General features: G+C 31.6%; 1 long non-coding RNA gene across 1 annotated transcript; it reads left to right on the top strand.

Moving 5' to 3' along the window:
• The first annotated feature begins 721 nt into the window (after nt 1-721).
• LOC120276990 lies at nt 722-10,073 on the top strand. Its single transcript, XR_005541424.1, has 3 exons — nt 722-747; nt 8,054-8,129; nt 9,994-10,073. It is a non-coding gene; the product is annotated as an uncharacterized LOC120276990 (long non-coding RNA).
• The last annotated feature ends 5,063 nt before the right edge of the window (nt 10,074-15,136 follow it).

The following is a 15,136-nucleotide window of genomic DNA, read 5'->3' as shown; positions in this document are numbered from 1 at the left end:
TTAATTTTATTTATTACTTATTATTGTTTTATTTTTTAATTATTACTTATTATTTTTTATTTTTATTAAATATTTTTTACTTTTTACTTTTTTATTTATTTATTTTTATTTATTTATTTACTTTTTTTTTGCATTTCTTGTTTTTTGAATTCCTTCTTCTCCTTTTTTTTATTATTTATTTATTATCTATTTATTACTCTTTAGTTTTTTAAAATTTATTAATTTATTAATTTTTATTTATTACTTATTATTGTTTTTATATTTTTTGGATTTTTAACTTTTTTATTTTTATTTATTTATTTATTTATCTCTATATAAATTTTTTTCATTTCTTGTTTTTATTCCATCTTCTTCTTTTTTTTTTATTATTTATTTATTACTCTTTAGTTTTTTTAATTTCTTAATTTTTGATTTTTATTGAATACTTATTATTGTTTTATTGTTTTATTTTTTTAATTATTACTTATTATTTTTTTATTTTCATTTTATGTTTTTTGCATTTTACTTATTTATTTATTTATTTATTTATTATATTTCATTTCTTTTTTTTATTCCTTCCTCTTCCTTTTATTATTATAATTTTTATTTTTTGTTCTCTTAATATCCTTGTTTTTGTCATTAGTGTTTGTTTACATATTTTTTTATATGTTTGCTTTTATTTCTCAGAACTTATCAACTCTTATTTGAAAGGAAACTATACAAGTGATCCCTAACATTCCTCTTCATCAACAAAATAGTGAATAGCTAGTATGGACACTCCCACTTATTGCAATTAAATAAGGAAATTTGTTCGATGAATACTTGTTTGATGCAATATTATTTATTAGTTTAATGCAATAGCTTTTCTAATATTTTACGCCAAAGGCAAGCATGCAATTGTATTTTATTAGGAATTTCTTATGAATTATGATTTGCTAATTACTATATCCCATAAATATATGTAATCGCCATGAAACATTTTTTTTTTCCTTGTAAGCAGTTGAATGAGCAATAGACATAGAGATTGGATGACTCTCCCAAGAGCTAGTGCGACATATATTAGCAGAGTTGATGGTTTTCTAGATATGGCATTTCAAAGGACCGTGTAAGGACAAGAAATACTTTGCACATGCAAAAAGTGTTTTAACCATAATTGGTATTAAAGAGCAACAGTTAGAGATCACTTGATAGTCTACGGTTTCGTAGAAGGCTATATTGAGCGGGTATTCCATGGAGAAGAGATGTTAATGTATTCCAAAGGATTACCATCACATAGTGAAGGACTTAATCCTCTTTATGACATGGATGGCATGTTGCAAGATATGTATAGAGATATAGCAATTGGAGAGAAAAACCTCCCAACGATTTGTGAAGGTCCAAATATGGAGGCAAAGAAATTTTACAAGTTAATGGAGGAAGGGTGACAAGAGTTTTATCTATAGTGTAAGAGTTTCTCAAGACTTTCTTTCATTGTCCGATTATATCTTTTCAAGTATCTTCATGGGCTAAGTAATGTGGCATTTGGTGACCTTCTAGACTTATTAAAAGAAGCCATTCCTAATGCTATAATTCTAAATTCTTTTAATGAAGCTAAGAAGATAGTGAGAGATTTGGGTCTTGATTACAAAAAAAAATGCATGCATGGCCAAATGATTGTATGTTGTTTTGGGATGAGCATCAGGAAGAAAATAATAGTCATATGTGCAGTGCTCCTAGGTGGGAATTGGAGGACAAATTTGGAGATGATAATGCTTAATACTCTACTTTACTTGCTAAAATTTTACAATACTTTCCACTTACTCCTAGGCTACAGAGGTTATTTATGTGTGAAGTGACAACTACTACAATGAGATGCCATGAAACAGATCGTCCGAATGATGGAAATTTGAGGCATCCAGCTGATGCCAAATCTTGGAAAGATTTTGCTAATTTGCATCTAGAGTTTGCTCAAGACCCTCGCATTATGAGGTTTGGACTTGCAAGTGATGGGTTCAATCCATTTTGAATGATGAGCATCTCTTATAGCACATGGTCTGTTGTGTTAATCAATTACAATTTATCACCATTGGTCTCTATGAAGTCAGAATACATTTTTTTTACCTATGATTATTCCAGGTCCTAGATTATCTGGTAAAGACATTGACATCTACTTGCAACCTTTGATTAAAGAATTGAAGCACTTGTGGGAGATTGGTGTTGAAACTTATGACGCCACAAGCAAACAAACATTTCTCATGCCAGTGGTAATATTATGAACAATTAATGCCTTCCTAGCTTATGCTATTTTATCAAGATGGAGCATGACATACCACCTGATGTGTGGTGTTAAATAGGTGCAAAGGTAAACATATGAATATGCAAATAATTGGTCCCTTAATACCGCAAGTGTATAGGTGGTCAAATAATACCTCGTGGGTGAGCATGAGGGTCGTATTTCCCTAGGAACGGCGAGAGGCTCCTATTACTTCTTTTTCACTTAATAATAGCCTAAACGTTTATGTTCTTTCATTAAATTACTTCTACAATATATTATACAATACAATTGAAGAGCTGTTAAGCATAATTGGAAAGAGTTTAGAGGTTGTATGATGGTTATCTTGATTATTACTTAGGGTAGGCGTTGAGTGTGACAATCGTGTTCTAGAATTGGACCGAGGAAATTAAAAGGCCTACTAGTCCCAATCTCTTGGCAACTAGATCTAAATCACTAGGAACTTAAGATGGAATCTCTTCCACCCCAGCCTCCTATATTTTTCTTAAGTACGGATATTCCACGAGAAAGGATCAATCAAACCCTAAGCTTAAGGGGCAATTAATCTCTAATCCAGAGATCTATCAATACCTAACTTCTTAGAGCATGCATAGATCTAACATAGCATAGGTCTCCTAATGTGGGACCATATCGTCCTCATCCATATTAACAAGAATATCACTCAAGTATTCATACAATGATTCACAAAAACTAGAAAGATTTATTGGATTAAACAATCAAGATTGATAAATAATAATTGAGGGACCTAGACATATAATTTCCCTCAAATTAGGTTCATATGCATCATAAAATAAACAATTCAAACAAGAGAAAACCATAAGACCAAAGAATAGATAAGTGTTCAAAAGAATTTCTAAACTAACTCCCTCTAATAGATCCTCCAAGGTTGTGGGTGAGAAGATCCCAAGATTGATAAGATGATGCCTGTCACGTGCGCCTTCTTCTAACGATGATCGTTGGATTATCCTTGAGAGACCTCACCAAAATCTATTGGAATATGGAGGAACCTCATCTCTAGCCACTCAGGTCTCTAGAACTCCGGCATCCCTACTTTATTTGGCAAAAGAGTCCCCCCAAATTCAGAAAAATATAGGATTTATATAGAATTGAGTCCGCCACGGCCTCATCACGGGCGTTGTGATACCCATGGTGATTAAGCTGTTGCTTGGGCTCCAAGTCGCATCTTGACATGGTCTTTGAGTATTGTGTGACAAGATCACAGGCATTGTGGGGTTTCATAATGGCCGTTGTGGCTTCAGTGTTTTTTCCAATAGTTCCACACTGCTACGACTTCATAACGATGGTGGTAAGTGTAGATAATGGGCTTTGTAACTGATCACCACTCCCATTGTGAGCCGTTGTGAAGTTCTGATTCAACAACTTGGCCTGTTTTACTTCAAAATGCTCCCGTATTCACTTTTTTTTTAAAACAGAAATAAAGGCTATGGTGAACAAAGATTAAAATTACGTACTAATGCAATGCTAAACATGTCAAATTCTATGCTAAATGCAATGTGAATGATATATATATATATATATATATATATATATATATATATATATATATATATATAATCTAATTAGCACTCATCGGAGCACCAAAGGAAAACTAGCATGTCCTTATTGTAATTATGTGACTTGTTCCAAATATATGAAGTATAGTAGAAAAATATGTGATAAGTTCTTGAGTAAAAACGTTTTTATATGTGTTTTACATACATTGAGCATCATTTTATATATGGTTTATGTCTCATTTCGTGTATTGAGTTTTCTTTTGTGCAATTAGGTGTAGATGCCGTGAAGAGGTAAAAGAGAGCAAAGATAGGCTAGAAAGGCACGATGTTGAGATATTTTGTGTAATTCGATGACTAAAACATAAGAGGAGTTTAAGGACGTGAGAATGTGTGCCAACTTCCAAACAAATTCAAGTTAATTCACTAGTGGAAGGACACGAAGGCAGTCACATCCTCATATTCCTCCTCTTTGTGAAGAATGCAAGACCTCTCAAAGATGTGTCGATGAAGAAAAGTCTTCTAGCCTACTACGTGATCGTGTGCCCAATTATGTGGCCTCAAGAGGAAGAATATTTCGACCACGATGGCAGAAAACACTGTAGCAAAATTACTGTTCATGCGCCCGCGTGGAAATTCCTGCAGCCCACGCGGGCGCGTTGAAAATCCACACGGGAGCGTGAGGGCACGTAACAGTCGCGGGTTTGAGCTATAAATAGGCTGTTTGCCCTATTTTTTGAGGACTTTTTGTGGAGTTTGAATGAGTACTTGGAGGGAAAGTTGGACAGGGTTTGAGGAGGAGGTCTTTACCAAGTTGGGGGAGTTCTTCATCAACTTTGATAGGTTCCTTCACCATCATAGCACTTGGGGAGCCATTGGTGACCTAGCTTCGGAGAGGAACCCTTCAAGACGTAGAACTACCCATCAAGGCCAATCCTCACGAATTTGAGGGGGTTTTTATCTATGGGTTGTATTGCTTTTCATTGTATTCATCATTGTTTTGTAACTAGGCCCAGGGAGGGCTACACCCTTGTAGGTATTTGGGCATGTGAACCCTAGGATCTATGATTTTGTATTGATTTGTTCTATGTTCCTAGTTAATCTGAGTTGATTTGAGTTTTAACCTTGTGATTTCATTGCTTTGCATGTGTTGTTGATCTTTGTGATTGATTTACATTGCTTGATCTATTACTTTGATGTGAGAGATCTCCATTAAAGTTAGAACTTCAAGGTTAAAGAGGGTTGAGAGGGTGAGCCATGAGGTAGTAGAGTGTCCCCTTTCTCCTCCGATTGAGTGTTTCTTATCCCCGTATTCCCTTTTCTCTTTGTAACCATATTTGGTGTGAGACATGAGATTGCTCGATTTCTCTACCAGAGCCTTGTAGGGGGTTAGGGATCTTTTGCCAGAAAATAAGGTTGGATCTACATTTAGGAATCGGTCTCACTCTTAGGTTTCCCTAAAGTTTAGTGCGGTCATATAGGGTGTGAGGTGTTGAGATTGTGTGATTTCTCTGCCGGGACCTTGTAGGGGACTAGTATCGGTTGCTTAGAGACAAGGACCGATTGTTCTTGGATTACCTTGACTCAATAAACTTGGTTTAGGAGCATTTAGTGAACTTTGAGCCTTATGAGAGATCCTAGGGGGAGCATTGCCCGAGTACCTCATCTTTAGTGATTGAGAACTCCTCTACTCTTTTTCTTGTCCATTCACTTGTTTGTTAATTAATTCTTGCAATCAGTTCATTCCACCATATTCATTGAATCTGACTAGATAACTAAGAAGTGGTTAATACTAATACTTCCGTTCCCTATGGATTCGACTACCCACTCACCGGGGTAATTATTACTTCGACACCCATGCACTTGTGGTTTACACGCATATTCAGACATGTCAATATATTGCATGGGTCATTGGAGATTTTTAGATAAAAATAATCCTTGGTGTCATATCAAGACATCGTTTGATGGTACTGTGAAGTTGAGAGATGCCCCGATCCATTTGTCAAGTTTGGATGTTGGACAAAAGTTATCAAATCATGTTAATGTTTTTAAAAAGGCACAAAAAAAGAAGCCACGGGATAAGAATGATCCATGGAGGACAATGTCTATTTTTTTCAGTTGTCATATTCGGGGAAAAATACTTTACGCCATGATTTGGATGTCATGCACATTTATAAAAATATTTGGGACAATTTGTTGGGGCATTATTAAATATGGTTGGGAAAACAAAAGATCATCTAAACGCACGCCTTGACCTTGAAGAATGGGTATAAAGAAAGGGCTTTAACCTACTCGATTAGATGGATGCAGCAAGATTCAATATGCTAAAGCTTGTTATTCTATGAGCCCACACGAGAAATCTCTTTTTTGAAAAGTTTTCAAGCATGTAAAATTACCACAAGGGTATACATCGAATATTTCTCGATGTGTGCAATTGGATGATAAGAAGATTTTAGGCTACAAAAGCCATGATGCTCATGTTATGATGCAGTATTTACTTGGTGTTGCCGTGAGAAAGACGTTACCTAAAAATGTTGCTATTGTCTTAATCAAGTTGGGTGATTTTTTTGGCGTATATGAGGTAAAGTTGTGAAGATGCATGACCTTGATCAGTTGCAAAAGAAAATTATTAAAATTCTTTATCATCTAGAAATGACTTTAATCCACTTTTTTTTATTATTATTTTTTGATATAATGGACATATGATTATTCAGTTGGTAGATGAAATCAAACTTGGTGGCCCGGTTCATTGTCATTGAATGTTTCCAATTGAACAAAACTTAAGTTGAAGTCTTTTGTTCGTAATCAGAGTCGTCTAGAGGGATCTATTGTAGAAGGGTATCTAGCCGAGGAATGCTTGGTATTTTGCTCGAGATTTATGCATGATGGTGTAAAGACAAGACTCAGTAGATATGGGAGGAATACTACTATGGTTACAATGGATGATGAAGCATCTCCTAATTTCCCTAATACTGGACATCCAATTATAGGGAACAAGAGAAATAAATGCAAGACTTTCACTTTGGGCCATGAGTCCTTAGCAAAAGCTCATCGTTATGCTTTGTTCTATTGTGGAGACAAACATGTGGAGAAATACATCAAGTAAGAAGCAACCATGCCTCTTAAATGATTATGTGTGTGCTTATTTATTTTTTTAAGTAGCATAAGTTGTAATTATTTAAATATGTTTGTGTTTGATAAATGTAGAGAACATGAAATCATGATAAACTCAAGGAGTAATTCAACTAGATGGCAAAGAGCACAAAATCACAATCAAGATCTTAAATTCTGGTTTGAAGAAAGGGTGAAGAATGAGCATGTATCTGACTACATTATGTGGTTCTATGTAGGCCCAAATCTAGTTGCTATCAAATATAAAGGGTATTAAATCAATGGATTTCATTTTCAAACTAGAAAATGTGATGCAAGATGCAAAATTCAAAATAGTGGAGTCACTTTGCAAGCTTTAACGCCAAGTTTATCGAGTGCTAGGGATCAAAATCCAATTGTTAGAGATTTTACTTGCTATGGAGCAATAGATGAAATAATTGCAATTGACTATTGGGGCAATTTCAATGTTGTATTATTTAGGTGTGTTTGGTTTGAGATTGTGAAAGATGATTATGGGCTCACATGCATAGACTTTAACAAGTTATGCTACTTGGATAATCCTTTTGTCATTGCTTCACATGTGCAACAAGTGTTCTATATTGAAGATCGTATTGAAGTGGGGCTACATTATGTTATGAAGAAGGTTCCAAGAGATTTATATCGCTTTGAAGAGGAAAATTGCCCAAATATTGAGCAAGTTTTTTGGAGTGAGATTGATGACTATTCACATGATATTAGTGAATCACATAATGAAATAGAATCTATAAATTGGGCAAGAGACAATCAAGCTATTGAAACTATGGATATATCTTCACATTTGTTACAAGTCCAAGAAAATGAAGAGATAGAAGAAGATTTAGATATTGATGATACTGATTGGGATTGGATGGACATTAATGAGTAGAAAAGCTTTTTCATTTCTATCACATATTTAGTTTTTGTAAATTTGATGGTTGATATTGAATGATATTGGAAATTTTGGTTTTATTATCTTATATGTCTCCATTTTTATTCTGATGCATATTTAGTTTATTGTATTCCTTTCAAGCTAAGAATATTTGTGATTCTTTTTTTTTAAATAATTTAATGTGATGTTGTTGGATAGTTAATAATAAAAATTCCATTTTTATCTTAATATGGCCTACTTTGTTTAATACTATTTTTTTTTCTTTTATTGTAGGGAAAAGTTTCAGAGAGCTCACAGAAAGTTCTATGAGACTAGCTATTTCAAGTGTTATTCATGATAATTCTATCAGGTATTACCTTAATATTAGTAATTTATCTTTTCCTTTAAGCCAAATGTGATTTTTAATTGAGAAAATTATGAATTTAAACTATCAATTGATTTTATTTAATATGATTTTGTTCACTAATTTTGCTTGTTGACAATTTTAAGAGCATTAATGTCTTGCATGTAACCTACATTATATGTCACATATCTAGGTTAGGCGTGTTTAAAAGTGTAGAAAACTTTTTAAGTACTTTTTGACACATGACTTGCTAAAGTATATATATATTTTTTTATGATTCACTAGATTTTGTCATGTTTGAAAGTGCAGAAAAATCTTGTGAGCATAAAAGTTCTGAATATTGACAATGAAGAAGACAAAGAAGTTTGTGAAACTAGGGTCTATTGTTTCATATTTGCAGACACAACATAAGTTCCGTAGAAGTCAAGTTCATGTAAATGTAGCACACATACAAGATCATGTGTTAGAGGAAGTCAAACAAATAAATCATGATCAAGAGCATGAAGTACAAATGGAGTAAGAAATGAGGATTGGGGTTGAGCAACAAGTTCAAGACCATATAGATTCTGAAAACTAACAAGAAATAAATTAAAATTCAGCCATGCAAATTGGCGTACCTCTGCCTCAATTGTAATCATGGCAAATGAGGATACAATTACAAGCTCAGAAGGTTCAATTACTATATTCAATATATAATTATGTTTATAAATATATAATGTAGTTATAATGATTTTACATATAATGTAGGTCCTATAAGGAAAAAAAGAGGTCAAACAGCAATGACCGCAGTTCATGCACTGTCTGAGGAAAACCGAAAGGCAATATTCTTAAATGAATTAAATCAGCCAATAGGACTAGATGATAAAACTTTGAGTGTGTTCAATAGTTTCTTACGAACATTGGCTCGAAATTCAACACTTGCACCCCTTATAGTCACTAATTAGCACAAAATGCCTACAAAATAATTATTATGGGAATATGTTTAGAATTATAAGATTTTTACTTGCTTGTTATATAATTATATTTTTTCATATTAAACACTTGGCATGTTATTTTATAATTTGATTAAATGTAATTGTTTGTGCAGAAAAAATAAGTAGTCCCCCAAGAAGGTAAAAAGTGGGTTCTAGTTACTATCGGAGATGATTTGAGGGTATATAAGTGTAGGGTGAAAAAAGAACATAATTATAAGTACAAAGTAATAACATTAAAATATTGAATTGCCCACAATATATTGGAGAAGATAAATTCAAAGAACTTTTGAACTATTAGAATTCAACTAATGCAAAAGTATAACAATTTTTAGTTTTTAATCAATTTTATAATGTCAAAACTACTTTCTCCAAACTATGCTAATAGTAATGAAAATCTTTATGTAGAGAATCACCAAAATAAATGCAAATAATCGAAAGTGACAGATTAATATGCTCATGGTGGGCAAAACTTGTATATTTCTAATTGTATTGTCTTTTTTGTTGGTATGATAATTGTATGTGTGGTGCTACATTTGATTCTTTTTGGATCATATACAAGTCCTTGCTAATGAAAGTTATGTTTTTGTTTTTGGATTTTTGGATTTTTGGTTTTTTGGGTTTTTGGTTTTTTTTTTTTTGTTGTGGAATTAAAACAACAAGATGCAAATCAAAACAATGAGGTACCAACTAATACTTCTCTTTTTATTGAAACTCAAAAAAGACAACCGAACAAGACCTACAAGGAGTCCTTCGATGATACTAGCGACAAGATTGTAACGATTTCCTTTAATTTCTATGCTTTTAGAATATGATTTTTAGAATGTGATATTTCATCATGCATATTATTGATATACCATCAAAAATGAATTTTTACTAAATTTCTTACTCTATTATAGTCTTAGGTGCAAGTTATCCAGTCACAACAAAGCAGTGAGCACCAATATGCTGATGCATTTTCTATAGTGATGGGAGGAACATGACCAAGTTGTGCTATGTTGTATGGGAGGAGTGTTACACCAATAGATTTGAAAGGAAAAAGAGTTTGTGGTGAATCTTCTATAAAGTTTCTCAAAATTTTATTGAAGCCATGAAGGAACAGATGAGAGAAGAAGTGATAAAAGAAATGGAAAAACAATTGGCAGCATACAAATAATCTTTGCAATCATCTATGCATCAACAATTTCCTTCTATGATGTCACAGCTCCAAGGCTTGGTTCCAGGAATGAATATCAACCAAGTTCCTAAATTTAATTTAAATTTTGGTGCACCAACTCAAGCAATACGTGCACGTAATATATCCTATGGTAGTAGATATAAACATCAGATATTCTTTTATAATAATTTTTATTTTAGTTGATGCCATTACGTTGGAATATAGTTTATAGTATCATTTTATTTCATCAAATTGTATTACTATGTTAAGTAATATAAATTGTATTTATCGCACAAGTTTTTTATTATTTTTACTAAATAATTTTTTATAATTATAGGGACAATGATGTTGTACTTTCAGTTGGTTTCATCCCAAAACATTAAAGATGACTTGTTTTGTATTAACTTCAAATTGTTTGTATTAACTAGTTTTATTCTTTAATTTTTATGTTATTGAATAATTTTGTCAATTTTAATATTCATTGGACCTAGGTCAATAATAAAATATTAAAAATACATTATAATCATTAATAAATATAAAATAATATAATCTCTATTTTTCATAACTAAAAAAACATAATTAATTAAATTTAATATTTAAAATTTTAATTTTATATACCATTCTTGAGAATCTTAACTTCCTAAAACTATAATATATTTAAAAATATAAAAATAAAAAATAAAAATTTCAAATTCACACTCACAAAACCAAACTACTCATTCTCTCTCCTCTCTTTCTCTCTCTCTCCCCCATTACTTTTCCTTCTCTCCTATTTATCTCAGTAACCTAACGAACTGACCTCTCTCTCTCTCCCTGCCATTGCTTCTCCTTCTCTTCTCTCTATCTTCCTCTTACTCTATCTCAGTAATCTATCTAAACCCTTTCTCGACCATCATTACCCATCCTTCACTCTCTCAATCTCTCTCAGTCTCCCTCAGTCTCTCTCTTTTCCTAGCACCAGAGTTTAAGGGCATGCCCGGGCCAGCCTCATGATCGGTCCCCCGTTTTTCTAGATGAACAAGCAGGGCCAGTCCGAGTTTAATATTATAAAATGGTACAAGATTATAAAACCACTATAATAGATTTTATTAAGTATTGCAGTAGATATTTAAAACCGCTACAATAGATTAGATGAAACTGTTGCAATAGTGTTTTTACACAACCGCTGTCATAGCTATTATACAACCGTTGCAATATATATTACCAAATTGATGCAACATAAATTACCAAACTACAACAAAACATATTATAAAACTGCTACAATTTATATTACAAAACCGCTACACTAGGTATTACAACACCACTGCAATAGATATTACAAAACCGATGCAATATGTATTAGAAAACCACTGCACTAGATATTGTGAACCCGCCACTACAACAAAAAGGGTTTTTGTGACATTTATCATGTGTCGTAAAATAGCCAAAGCCCATTGCTATAGTTCTACACCGCCTTTTGTAACAAATATCAATTATATGTTGCAATTGCCATAGTCGGTATACTTTGTTGTGACATTTTCAAAAAACTTCAGTACCTATATATTATGTTATTTATTGTGATATTTTTTCAACATTTGTAAACAGTCTCAATATGGAATTTATTCCAACATTTGTATATGGCCGGAGCAACACTTTTTTTTTATTTTGTGTAACATTTGCAGATGTCGTCATAAGTTTTTATCACATTAATTTTTAAATATTGCAACATTTATAATTGTTGTTATAAAGATTATATGGTAACATTTGTTAAAGATCTCTTAAATTACTTATATCGACCTTTTGTAAATATTAGTTTAACAAAATAGCAATTGTGAATCCCAATTTTAGTCGATATTTGTAAATGTTAGTAAAAGTTATTCTTCATATCTAATTTAAAAATTAAATTTCATTTGTAAATGTTTGTACAAGAATCATTTAGCAACATTTGTAAAGTGTTTCTTAAAACTCTTACATTGGCATTTCATTATTGTTATTTTAACTATATAGTTTTGTGGTTAACAACGACATGCAGCATTGGCAAGTGTTGGAAAATTATTGTATAATTTTTTACAATACTAATTTAAATATTATTTATGTACAATTTAATATTTAAATATGAGATATAATTTAAATTCTATAAAATTAATTTACATAATTTAATAAAATAGTAACTAAAATTAATCATCAAAAATTTAAAAATCCCACCTAGCACTAAAATACTAATTAAAATAATGTTAACATGATCAGCAAATCTCAGAGAAATAGCTTTCAAACATTATAATAAAGCTAAGACTTCAATCCTTGGAATTGTCTTTAAATTTATCATGCATGGTGGTCTTCTTATCTACAAAATAAAATATAAAAATACATTAGTGGATATCCAAATCAATTTAAAAGAAAAAGTGATAAATAAATAATATAATTTTAATTTTTAAAAATGTAATCACTAATTAAAATAATATTAACATGATCTACAAATCTCAGAGAAATAGCTTCCAAACATAATAATAAAGCTAAGGCTTCAATCCTTGGAATTGTCTTTATTATCGCTATAATGAAATTGAGAAGTATTTAATTGAGAACAAGGACTACTTCTACTATCTCCCACTTATAATAATTTTTATATTTAATAAAATCAATATAATATAACAATAAAAATTAAATTAAATTAAATTAAATTAAATATCGACATATATGATATATTAAAATCAATAATATACTAATTTGGAATATAAAAAAAAAACTATGTGGAAGATATATAATTTGCATAAAAAAAGTATACTAATAAACTATTTTTATATAAATGAAAAATATATGATTTGTCTAAGTTTATCTATGTGTGTGTGTCATAACTATAATAAGTACCCTAAAAAAATTTAACTTAGAAAGAAGGATATCCTTAGATTCATGCCATGACCACTGCATGATATCATGACCTCCCCATCATCATATGTGCAAATAGAAAAGCCAAAACACATTTTAATTTCCAACAAAAAAAAGGATATTTTGAAGATCTCACACCAATTAAATTCAATATTCTTCTTTTTTATAAAAAAAATATTCTCCCTAGGATTAGATTAATTAAAATTCTCATACTTTTTTTTTTATAATAAAAACTATTAAAAAAATTAATCATCTATTGCCAAAATAAACAACAAATTAAATATTTAAATAATATTACAAGGAAAACAATGCAAAAAGATACTATAATATTACAAGAAAATCGAGATACGTACTTTTTCTCCCAACAAGAACTTTAGTTTTGGCATTTACATTATTGTGGTTTCTATCTTGTCTTATTGATCTTGTATATATAAGCCATGTAGGTTTTGGTACTCATGAAAAGAAATTGCCACCTAATTTTTGGCACTCTTGAAATTCAAAATATTGCCGCTTTTATTTTTCCTTAACTACTATTTTTTATTTCAAATTATCTTTCATATTTTTGATATATATATATCCTAACTTTAAATAACATTTTCAAATATGTCATAACAAATTGATGCAATAAAAGTCATATTGAAGTATGACATTTGTTGCATAGGTCGTAATAAGTGTATTAACAAATAATATTGTACCGATATTTCTTTCAACACTCCTAAAATCTTCCAAAAGATCTCAGAAAAATCTATTGTGGTTATAAGTAGAAATGCCATTATAAACGTAGGAACAAATAAAATTATACCAACATTTATTACAACTATTGCTTAAAAGTCATTTTAATGGTTTCCAATAACACTTACCAAAATTGTTGTTTCAAAAATATCACAATAAACCTTTTTTGTTGTAGTGCTCTGCATTATATAAAATAACTATTGTAAAATAAACTACTACAACATATGGTGCAACCGCTGCCAAATAAAAAAGTGCTGCAAAAACCAATGTCAATTAGAATTGTTTAGGCAATGGTGTGAATCCACTGCAATAGAATGTATAAAACTGTTGCAATAACCTATTACAATGGGAGCAGATGCAGCAACTACCAAACCACTGCAATAGATCTTATACAACCGTTATAAGGCCTTTTGTAGCAATTCATGACTGCTGTAAATAAACTTTTATGTAGAAGTGTGAGCTTCCATAGGTTTTGATGATAACCACTCAGAGCCTTTCACTACTGCAATGGGTGGTCTTCACAGTCACCCTATTGAGGTAGCTTGAAGACCCGGATTTATTGTCCACTTTAGGTGCCATGTAGTGCCCTAATTGGATGTACATCGGAAACCCAGAGTCATCACAAGGATTTCTAGTGGGTCAACGTTTAGGGCATAAGGACCTTGACTGCGCTAAACTTAGCCTAGCCCATGGCTAGAGTTTAGAGAGGTTTTTAGACCACTACTTGATGATCGAAATGTTAAATTTCATATTTTGAGAAACTTGATGTTTTCATGCAAATGAAATTTTGAGATGTGATCTCTTATATATCTTTTGGAACATTGTTTTGATGACGACTTTCACATGTTAGGGTTATGAAAACTCATTTTATGCAAATACTTGGATTTTAAATTGTTGAAACTCTCACTTGAGAAAAAGTGAGTCTTTTATGAAATTTATGATTTCTTACAAGTATATTATGTTTATGTTGAATGTCAAAGACTTGATGTTTTAAGCAAGAGTCTATTTATGGATATTCATTGGTTTATTTTGTATATTTTTTTAGAATTGTGCGAACACATTCACTGAGTGATTTTGGTTACTCACCATCTTTCTTCCTTCCAGGCTCTAGTAGCTAGTAGCATTGGCGTGAGACGGATTGCTAGGCATTCTCTTTCTATCTTTCTTCATTTCTAGTTAATAGTGTCAAATGGGTCGTGCTGGCCCAGGCCCGACACAAGTTGGCTCGTGCTTGGCCCAAGCACTGTGCTACAGTACCTTGCCCAGGCCAGGAACGGCCCAAACCCTGGGCT

This window comes from Dioscorea cayenensis, chromosome 15 (assembly GCF_009730915.1).
Source record: "Dioscorea cayenensis subsp. rotundata cultivar TDr96_F1 chromosome 15, TDr96_F1_v2_PseudoChromosome.rev07_lg8_w22 25.fasta, whole genome shotgun sequence".
NCBI classification, from domain to species: domain Eukaryota; kingdom Viridiplantae; phylum Streptophyta; class Magnoliopsida; order Dioscoreales; family Dioscoreaceae; genus Dioscorea; species Dioscorea cayenensis.
This window is presented reverse-complemented; position numbering and strand designations above follow the sequence as displayed.